Source organism: Bos taurus, chromosome 5 (assembly GCF_002263795.3).
Source record: "Bos taurus isolate L1 Dominette 01449 registration number 42190680 breed Hereford chromosome 5, ARS-UCD2.0, whole genome shotgun sequence".
In the NCBI taxonomy this organism is placed as follows: Eukaryota; Metazoa; Chordata; class Mammalia; order Artiodactyla; family Bovidae; genus Bos; species Bos taurus.
In genome coordinates, this window is record NC_037332.1 from 12,198,627 (window position 1) to 12,210,249 (window position 11,623).

The 11,623-nt window shown below is 39.2% G+C and overlaps 1 long non-coding RNA gene across 1 annotated transcript; it reads right to left on the reverse strand.

Annotated features, from left to right (window-relative positions):
* Nucleotides 1-1,716: 1,716 nt before the first annotated feature.
* Nucleotides 1,717-4,480, reverse strand: LOC132345241 (uncharacterized). Its single transcript, XR_009494453.1, has 3 exons — nucleotides 3,827-4,480; nucleotides 2,449-2,487; nucleotides 1,717-2,027 (listed from the first exon to the last, which is right to left on the reverse strand). It is a non-coding gene; the product is annotated as an uncharacterized lncRNA (long non-coding RNA).
* Between the last annotated feature and the right edge of the window lie 7,143 nt (nucleotides 4,481-11,623).

An 11,623-nucleotide genomic window follows, 5' to 3' on the forward strand; every position in this document is an offset into this window, starting at 1 on the left:
ATGGCTGTGTTGTAATCTCAAACAACCCCGCACAGGAGGGCTCCAGTTGGGTTTCTTTTTTATTCAAAGGAATTAAAGAAGGTGATGGTCCTTGCACACCTTATTTGGGGGACTAAGAGTTTCAACCACCAAATCAGCATTAGAGGGGAAGGGAAGAGGAAAGAGAGGTTTATGCCAAATGTGATTGACCATTGGAAGAAAAACAAAGTCTGCACCTGAGAGAAAGAGAGAATGCCCAAATATGACTGAAGAGCAAAAGGACTTGAGGGCTTAAATGCTAATGGGTAGAAGTCATGAATTCCCATTAATCTTTTTTAACCATCCCTAGGAGAGGGGGCTACCATAGCTTCTGCATAATAGTCACCTACTGGACAACTATTGACCAAGTGCCTACATTCTTAGAAGCTTGGCTTAAGCAGTGGCATCAATGGCGTACTACCAGAGGGGCAATGATAGCCACCTCATTTTGTCGTTCCTTGATGATAGGAACTATGCTACACCAACCTCATCTTTATACCCCTAGCATCATGTAAAAGAATGTACTCAAAACTTCCCTAAGCACATGATGGGCTGAATTATGTAATGAATTCCACTTTGCACAAGAACTCTGGGCTATCTCCTACAGATACTTCAGTGAAGCTCAGTTCAATTCAGTCGCTCAGTCGTGTCTGACTCTTTGCAACCCCGTGGACTGCAGCATGCCAGGCCTCCCTGTCCATCACCAATTCCTAGAGCTTACTCAAACTCATGCCCATTGAGTCGGCGATGCCATCCAACCATCTCATCCTCTGTCATCCCCTTCTTCTCCTGCCTTCAGTCTTTCCCAGCATCAGGGTCTTTTCCAATGAGTCAGTTCTTCACATCAGGTGGCCAAAGTATTGGAGTTTCAGCTTCAACATCAGTCCTTCCAATGAATATTCAGGACTGATTTCCTTTAGGATTGACTGGTTGGATCTCCTTTCAGTCCAAGGGACTCTCAAGAGTCTTCTCCAACACCACAGTTCAAAAGCATCAATTCTTTGGTGCTCAGCTTTTTTTATAGTCCAACTGTCACATGACCACTGGAAAAACCATATCTTTGACTAGACAGACCTTTGTTGGCAAAGTAATGTCTCTGATTTTGAATATGCTGTCTAGGCTGGTCATAACTTTTCTTCCAAGGAGTAAGTGTCTTAATTTCATGGCTGCAGTCATCATCTGCACTGATTCTGGAGCCCCCAAAAATAAACTCTGCCACTGTTCCCACTGTTTCTGCATCTATTTGCCATGAAGTGATGGGACCAGATGCCATGATCTTTGTTTTCTGAATGTTGGGCTTTAAGCCAACTTTTTCACCCTCCACTTTCACTTTCATCAAGAGGCTCTTTAGTTCTTCCCTTTCTGCCATAAGAGTGGTGTCACTGCATATCTGAGGTTATATATATCTTCTGGCAATCTTGATTCCAGCTTGTGCTTTATCCAGTCCAGATATTTCACTATACGTTAAACAGTGGTCCAGGATTTGTGCTGTGGCAGTGGTTTAGTTGCTAAGTTATGTCCAAATCTTGAGACCCCCATAGACTGTAGCCTGCCAGGCTCCTCTGTCCATGGGATTCTCCAGGCAAGAACACTGGAGTGGGTTGCCATTTCCTTCTCCAGGGGATCTTCCTGACCTAAGGATCAAACCCAAATCTCTTGCTTTGCAGGCAGATTCTTTACCTATTGAGCTAGGAGGATTTGTGTAGCGGACCTCAATGGCTCAAAACTCCCACTGTTTTTTTTTTATTATCTGTGATCATCTGAAATTGCGTTTTCCTCATTCTACATGATCACTGTTTACTAATCCAAACTCAAAGAATACAAGTTAATGTTTATTCGCTTTAAAACAGTCAGCAGGGCATAGGCCATGTAATCACCCTCCATCTGTTTCTTGATGATTCCACACAAAATAACAAGCATCCTCCCTGTAAGCCATAGTTCTTTTATGTGCATCTGGTGGTAGAGAAAAGGAATGCATTGCCCTCTGGTTTATGGTTCCATTTTAGTAACTGAAAAAAATACAAAAATAGGAAGACTGTGTATAAATAAGTAACTGTAGCATATTTCTCTCCACTGTTGGTACTCATCACTTTGTTAGAGATAATAATTTAACATATGCTATTAAGTTGGACTTTATAATAGAAGCCAAGATCTTTTAGAAAAAAATCAATGCTTAAGTTGGTATTTTATTTTAAACTGCCTCTTGTACGGGTAAATGCATGAAAAGGGTTTAATAATTCAGCCCAGCAAGCAACTACTATACAACCACTGGGTGCCAGCAAGATTTGGGGAAGTTGCCTTTAACACGATAAGAGAAGCAAATTTCTGTGATTTCTTTCAATTTACTTGGATCTTTCCTTGCTATTTGAATTTTTTAAAATCTTTTTGCTCAATGGAAAAGTGGAGGAAAAGGTCTAACAATATGCATACTTAACTGTGGTCCAAGCATGGTTCTTATATTTTCTCTGCCTGGAAATGGAAAAAATAGACAAATAATTTTATTATTTACAGCAAAAAAACCCCTAAAGATTATTTTGTGATCAAAATACTTATTTGAAAACAAAATTTGGGGTATTGCTAAAGTCAGGAACCATGTATTAAGTAAAACATCATGCTAACAAAAAATGTTTAATGTACGGCTTTTGTGGTGCTATTTTTATTTACCCAACACAGCTGACAAAAGCAATCAGTCGATAGTGTAATCACTGAGAGCAGTCAGTCTAACTATTCTGATTAAAATTTCTGAGAAACCTAGAAAGCTCAAAATAAGTATAAGCAGGATGTCTTCTAAAAATCAATACACAAGCTGTGGTAGCATGAAGAAATATATTTAAATAAATGAGCAATTGGGAATACTTCAAAACAACTTTCTTATATATATTTGTTTATTTGGCACATCTCTGACTTCTGCACTGGCATCATATAAGAGAATTTCTTTGCTCTCCTGATCACAGCTTCTCACGTATCAGATATAACAGCTATTTAACTGGCACATCTACACAGCCGTTCCTGACAGGAAGTGCATTAAGACAGTGGATGTAACTGAAGCTGCAGATTTGGAGAGACAGCATCCCAAATGACCAACTGGGCATGTGGCCAGAATATTGCAGGTAACATTTCTCTTTAGAGAAAGGGATACGTCACTTCACAAAGCCACCATCAACTCAACTGAAGTCCTTCTCTCCTAGGACTTCTTCCAGTCTCTTCTCATAGTGACTGGCCATGGCTTAGGACTGTTCAAAGTGCCCTGCATGATATATGAAAACCATCTTCTGAAAATGTATGTTTTGCATGCAGCCATTTTCATAGTTTATAAAACCAGATGTGTACAGGATACACCGGGAGAGAGAAATAACAGAACAGATGAAATAGTTGGGTTATAGTATGTTGGAAAGATTAAATAAAATATTTTTATTTTATAAATTAAAATTTGAAACCAGATCACTTGACAATTGGATGGCTTATAACCATACTGGAGTGATGAGCATTTTCGGAGCAGGTGTTATGCAAAGGGCTGGAGCACAGAAGGAATGAAGCTGTCTTTCAACATTTTTACCTCAAGGGAAATCATACAGAACGAATGGCAGAGACAGATACCGAGCCAACAGATGACAAGAGGACTAGCTCCATTCTCTGGAAAATACGATGATAAGAAACAGATTTCAGCTGTTCCTTAAGTTTTCCCTCTACTGGACAACAAAGCTGCCAAGGAATGAGGATACGCAGATTAGGACACACACGTAACCCCTCCACCTGCAGTGCGTCCTGACAAGTCAGTGTGGCTTTGATTCAAGTACGGGAGACCTACCTGGGAAGCGAGATCGTCTTCTTATGTGAAACACTGTATTCCGTAGAAGAATCAAGTAAAGCAGGTGAGTATTTTTGTGACATTCTTTAGAAAGCAGCTCAAAATATCCTCTAACATTGGTAATCAGAGGTTCACATAAACACTTCTCTAGAAAGCAGAACCCCACTTTCACCTCCACCAACAAAAACAGACAAATAACAACTGAAGCTAAGAGAAATTAGGGGCAAAGTTCTGTTACTCTATTTTAAGTACATATTATTTTTCAATTTTTCTTCTGATATGAAATGGAACTTATGCCTGCCCCTAACATTTGCAGAGCCCAAGGCAAGAGTATAAATGGAGTATAAACGTTATCATCTACCTTGTAAATCAAATAGTTTTTCTACTGTGACAAATATACTTCTATAACAAAATCTGAAAATGTGTAAAGTTATGATTTTTCATATGACTGACATTTGGCAAAATACCAAAGCTGAATGAATTTAATTACTTTTGCTCATGTTGGACATTTCATTGATAGGCTAGTGATATCTTGATAAATCATAAAATAAACAACTGTAATATATATATTATTATATTTTTTCTATAAAATTATTTTCTTGCATTCATGTTTCAACTCAGCAAACTCATTATGTTGTGAAATCAAGATTTTTACCTAGTTTATTTTCTGATAACAGTAATGATCTAAGGAACTAAATATACAATTATATCCAAAGTGTACAACATGTATTTTCATCAAAACTATGAATGTATGTAAAAAATATAAACAAATTATTTTGTTTTCAAAGTAAATGATATATCTTCTAAAATATTCATACAGAAAACTACAATTTATAATTAGTAAGTATAAATACTTTAATCAAAGCAATTTAAATAAATCTCATTAAATAATTTTATAAAAATCAATTAATGATCTCACTATTCAAGGTTCCTGTGTTTGCCAGTGTAAAGAGTTAGTATCACATTTTATTGCTAGTCTTCAAATATAAATGTAAAAGAAATGAGTTGTTTACTATTCCACAGCATTCTTCAGCTGCCATGGGCCAGAATTGAAAGTATCACACTAAATTTGTGAGAATGGACAGAACGGTAAATGGAAATATATAAAGAAGCGATTTGCACTGGGACCTAATCAAGACAACAAGATCGAAGGTGGTGAAAAAACTGTTACTGTGAAACAAAAAACTCTCCAGCTGTTGGGTGACTTCATGAAGGGACTCTCTTGTCCAACTGTAGAGTCCAAAGATGTTTGATGAATTTGGGCTTGATTCCAGCAGGTATGGCTATCCAAGGAGACTCAGTCTGCAGAATGGAAATACAGCCAAAGGAGTCCATAGGCATCAGCCTAGACTAGAAGTCAAGAGACGGATGGAGCTGTGGTTTTAAATGATATATAGCAGAACCTCCTTGAGTAGCGAGAGAGTCCAGGTAACAGAGCTCAGCCTCCATGGATAAGCCTGTCAAAGTTAGGCAGAATGTCAGGGCCCCAGCCAAGTGGGCTTGGGTGCAGGGAAAAGCTCTACATCCAGATGGAGTCTGAAGTGATGAGAGAAAACCAAAACAGATGTCTGGATATATACATAGATTTAACCAACACAAGTGGGCTAAGGGGAAACTATTCATTCAGTAAGCAAACTGTGGGGGAAACAGGAAGCACGTGGACCCCAGGTCCTCTCCTCTTGCGAAGGGTGCAGATGTATTTTCTGCCATGGTGAGAATCATTTCAGGCTTTGGTTGAGGTTTGAACTCGAATGAAAGGGGCATTTGTGATTATTGTTGAGTGGCACTAAAAAGACATGAACTGAGCAATTTAAAAATAGTGCCATGGCTTGGTATATATATATTTTTAAATGCATATATGGGATTCTTCCCAGGTGGCTCAGTGGTACAGAATCAGCCTGTGAATGCAGGAGATGTGGGTTCGATCCCTGGGTCCAGAAGATCCCCAGGAGGAGGAAATGGCAACCCACTCCAGTATTCTTGCCTGGAGAATTCCATAGACCGAGGCGCCTGACAGGCTATGGTCCATGGGGTCACAAAAAAGTTGGACATGGCTTAGTGACTAAACAACAACAACAACATGGGATTGTTGGGGAAATTATTTATTATGGTTTTAATGTATAGGCCCAATATATTGGTGAAGTTTAATTTAACTATGAGTACATTTTGACCTGATCTTTAGGGTAAATTTTGTATTAAAACATTATGAAAGTTTTCATTAATTTATTTTAAATGGATGTATATTATAAAATCTATTATAAAATTCTTATTATACCTCTTAAGACTCTTGAAACTGCTATTCCCTATGCATCAATCTGGGTCCTCATGGCTCAGCAGTTACCTTAACATGGGTAGTTTCTGCAACAATGCTGAATGACTTGAAATTGTGTACTGAGTTTTTGGCATCAAGCCTTCTCTGGTGGCTCAGATGGTGAAGAATCTGCCTGCACTGCAGGAGATGTGGGCTTGACCCCTGGGTTGGGAAGATCCCCTGGAGAAGGAAATGGCTACTGACTCCAGTATTCTTGTCTGGAGAATCCCAAAGTTCACAGGGTCGCAAAGAGTCGAACACGACTGAGCAACTAACACTTTCACTTTCATAAAAACATATCTCTGTTATGAAACTAAGCTAATCCGTGGATCAGCTCTGTCCATGAAAATGCAAGTTTCTGAACACATGATCTTGAAAGACAAGTTATGTTTTCAAGTTCTGAAAAGTAATTCTAAATTACTTTACATTCTAAAGATGACTTTCAATGCGGTCAGTAATACTGCTGTTGCATGAGATTTCAAAGAAAAGGGCTTTGGATTAGGAACTTGGATTTCAAGGGACTGGTGAGGATAGTGAAGTATTTTCCTGTTCTCACTGACTTTACATTGCAAAGGCTTTTTTGTTTTTATATGACCCAGGAGAAGCATAATTAAGGAACCAAGTAGTCACTTATATTTGGGGGCTGTACACTTTACTAATAAGTGGCAATTAGTGAATCATAGGAAATGGAAACCATTTTTGTTGAAGTTTTTCCTAAAAAGTTTCTATCTTAAATTATATTTTAAGTCCAATGACTGATCTGAGATAGGAAATGACCTCTTCTAAGACCACTTTAAATTCAACATTCAGAAAACTAAGATCATGGCATCTGGTCCCATCACTTCATGGGAAATAAATGGGGAAACAGTGGAAACAGTGACAGACTTTATTTTTTTGGGCTCCAAAATCACTGCAGATGGTGATTGCAGCCATGAAATTAAAAGACGCTTACTCCTTGGAAGGAAAGTAATGACCAACCTAGATAGTGTATTTAAAAGCAGGCACATTACTTTGCCAACAAAGGTTCGTCTAGTCAAGGCTATGGTTTTTCCAGTGGTCATGCGTGGATATGAGCGTTGGACTATAAAGAAATCTGAGCGCCGAAGAATTGATGCTTTTGAACTGTGGTGTTGGAGAAGACTCTTAAGAGTCCCTTGGACTGCCAGGAGATCCAAACAGTCCACCCTAAAGGAGACCAGTCCTGGGTGTTCATTGGAAGAACTGATGCTGAACCTGAAACTCCAATACTTTGGCCACCTCATGGGAAGAGTTGACTCACTGGAAAAGACCCTGATGCTGGGAGGGATTGGGAGCAAGAGGAGAAGGGGACGGCAGAGGATGAGATGGCTGGATGGCATCACCGACTTGATGCACATGAGTTTGGGTGAACTCCAGGAGTTGGTGATGGACAGGGAGGCCTTGTGTGCTGCGATTCATGGGGTCACAAAGAGTTGTACACGACTGAGTGACTGAACTGAACTGAACTGAACTGAAGACCACTTTGGTAGAAGCTCTATTTTATGGACATTCAGGCAAATACTTTGATTTTAACTTGTTTTATATTATTTTCTGCTAAATGCATTAGAAAAATAGCAAACAAATTAATCTTCCTTTAAATACATGGTCTATTTTGCTGAAATAATTCTGCCAACAGTCAGCTTATTAAAATGAGTTGGTATTGCAGAGATATGCTGTAATGTATATTTTAAAAATATATTTAGTAGGGTAACTTTAAAAAAATGATGCAAATAAATAGTAATTCTTAATTCCAAATGTGTCTGACAACTTGAAATGGTCTTAAAAGAGGTACTCTGCAAATTTCATTAATTATCACTTAAAGTTGATTTACCAGCATCTCTTTCTTTTTTACCTGTGGTAAAGAACACATAACATAAAATTTACTGTCTTGATAATCCTTAAGTGTACAGTACAGTATTGTTGACTATATGAAAATTGTATGATGGCAGATCTTTAGGATGTTTTCAACTTGACTGAAACTCTATACCACTGAACAGGAACTCTGCCCCACCCCTCCACCAGCCCCTGGCAACCATTCCCAACATCAGTTTTAATGAATGATCCTTGACTTAATATTATACAGTTCTAGAATTTTCCAAAAGTATCTATACATATTCTTAAGGAATTTTTGTTGTTGTTTTGAGTCGCTTTTACCAAATAATTGTTTCCAGAACGTTTGAATGCTTTCCAAGGATGGATAGCCAATTTCTACTTCTTTGTTATCTGATGTTTCTGTTATAAAAAATAATTTTTAGAGGCAATTTTAATCAGATGAAAGATAGGAAACGTAATTAGTAGATTTTTGTGAATACATAGTATTCTGTAATCTCTATATCTGGCCTCAAGGTAAAAGACTAATTTTTCTCTATCTATAAAATAGTTCTTTTAAAATATTTCTTTATGTCTGTGTAGATTGGCAGCTCCCTCACTTGGCTCTCAATACTAAATTGAAGTATAAAACTTCCAACAGTGGGAATTAATCCCTTCTCTGCCTGAATCTTAGCTTCTTCTTTAAAAAATATTTGGGAATTCCCTGGCAGTCTATTGGTTAGGACTTGGTGCTTTATCTGCCAAGGCCCTGGGTAAAGTAAGATCCTATAAGTCAAGTGGTACGGCCAAAAAAAAAGTGTTTTCTTCTAGGTTATTTGCGATATAAATGACTCATGGCACTGTGTAAGTTTAAGGTGTACAGCCTGATGATTCGTCTTACACACATCAAAAGATGATGATAACTTCATACTGAAGATAGTTCTCAATATTGTGAATAAGCTAGACATCGTATATGATTTAAAATACAAAAAAAGCTTTTGAAACAAGACAGGTGTAGCATAGAATTCCGGGTCATCGTTTACTAGTTGTACCATCTAGTTCAAGTTACTTCATATCATTGACCCTCAGTTTTGTGAATTGTGAAAAGACACTAACAATGCCCATCTGGTGAGACAGGGAATTCAGTTACATAGCATATTTAACGGAGAAGGCAATGGCAACCCACTCCAGTCCTCTTGCCTGGAAAATCCCATGGATGGAGGAGCCTGGTAGGCTGCAGTCCATGGAGTCGCTGGGAGTCGGACACGACTGAGCGACTTCACTTTCACTTTTCACTTTCATGCATTGGAGAAGGAAATGGCAACCCACTCCAGTGTTCTTGCCTGGAGAATCCCAGGGACGGCAGGGCCTGGTGGGCTGCCGTCTATGGGATCGCACAGTGTCGGACACGACTGAAGCGACTTAGCAGCAGCAGCAGCAGCAGCAGCATGTTTAAAGTAGCTGGCATAGTGCTGGTAGAATGGCTCAGCAGGTAAAGAACCCGCCTGCCGTGCAGGAGACACAGGAGACCCAGGTTTGATCCCTGAGTCGGGACGACACCCTGGAGGAGGAAATGGCAACGCCCTCTCAAATTCTTGCTTGGATAATTCCATGGACAGAGGAGCCTGGTGGTCTAAGGTCCATACGGTCGCAAAGAGATGGTTGTGACTAAGCACAGACACAACAAAATAAACACCTTTTTTTCCCCCTCTTTCCCTACATCAGAAACCCAGTTTAATTTGGCAGTAGGTAAGAGAGACAGTAAAGGGGACGGGGAGGAGGGATAAGGGAAAACAAAGTATTCATACAAGGTAGACGTGTACTTGTAGGCAGCCACTGTGTTTGGCTTTTTGTAGTGTATTGTCGGCAATGGAATTGACACCCATTCCCAGAGCCAGGTTAGAAGATGGGTCAGCCAGGCAGTTGCCCAGTACTCTGATCCATTAGGGATACAAAATTACAACTGAAACAAATTGGAAATATAGGGCATGTTTGACTCCTTTCATAACAAGCAGGCTAAAAAGATGATTACTCCCTTGAATTGCAACTCAGAAATCCCGTTGGGTCAGAATCAGCCTGTCTCCACTGGGTAGTTGTGTAGCCTGCTCCTGCAAGTAGGGGGCTTGGTGCAATAACCCTGAGACTTAAGTCTGTAGTTCCCATCAGCTGAAGGATAAAACTGACTATAGAACATGATCGATGCTATTTGCTGAGAACCAATGATTTACAACTAAAGTTTAGATGCTTGTTCTAAAGCCTCAAAAAAGAAAAACTGATGCTCGAACTGGAACCACAGGAAATTGGGAAATGTTTTGCTGTCATGAATGCATGAGAGGAGGCAGGGAATTTAAATGCTAAAAAAAACCACAAAAACCTTGTAACCACATCCATTACATTGTTTTGTTATTGTTTAGTTTGAGACTCCACGGACAGCAGCCCACCAGGCTCCTCTGCCCATGGTATCCATGCGATTTCCTAGGCAAGAATACTGGAGTGGGTTGCCGTTTTCTTCTCCAGAGGATCTTCCTGATCCAGGGACCAAACCCACATCTCCTGCGTCTTCTGCTTTGCAGGCGACCTCTTGCCACTCAGCCACCAGGGCTGAATGTTGGTGATTAGTGCAATCCAATTACAGTATAGATGTGAGTGATAATCCCACCCAGGTTATAGTATTGTGTCATCTTCCAAGCATATAATAGGTTTGTCATTTTGAACATAAAGAAAAATACCCGTTGAACAAATATTTTAAGGATATTGGTTAGAAGGAGTGATACCTGCATGTCTTAATAGTGACTGCCCGTTCTACTACTATTATTGTAGGTTATAAATGCTCACTCTGCTTCTCATACAGAGAAACACACTCAGGAAACAGATACAACTACATTTAAATACCTAAATGCCACATGTACCTAGTCACATACTTACATATAAATGTACTTAATACATAAGAAGAAGCAAATAAGAGCCAGATTATAAGGGCTTATAATAAATAGCAAAGAGAAATATAGCTTAAACTATTATAATTAAACAGAAGTAGGGAATGATTAAAAAACAAAAAAGAACAGATTTGTTTTATACTACCCAATTTCAAGACTTATAAAGCTTCAGTAATCAAGACAATTTGATACTGGCATAAAAATAGACAAAAGGATCAATGGACAGAATATATACCCAGAAAAAGACCTACCCATACCTCAATTAGGGCTTCCCAGGTGGTTCTGTGGTAGAGAACTGCCTGTAATGCAGAAGACAGGGGTTCAATCCCTGGGTCGGGGACATCCCCTGGAGAAGGACCTGGCAACCCACTGCAGTATTCTTGCCTGGGAAATCCCATGGACAAAGGAGCCTGGTGGGCTACAGTCCATGCGGTCACAGAAGAGTCGGCCACTGCTTAGTGACTGAACAAGCATGTAACAATTAACCAAGACACAAAGGCAATTCAGTGGGGAAACAGACTTTTTAACAAACTGTGCTGGAATAAGTGAACATCCAAGGATCAAAAGCAAACAAACACACAAAAAACCAACCAACCAACCCCAACAAAAGCAAACTTTGAGTCATACCTCATCCCATATATAAAAATTAAGTCAAAATGAATCATTGACCTAATTCTAAAACCCTGAACGATAATACTTACAGAGAAAAACAGGAGAAAATCT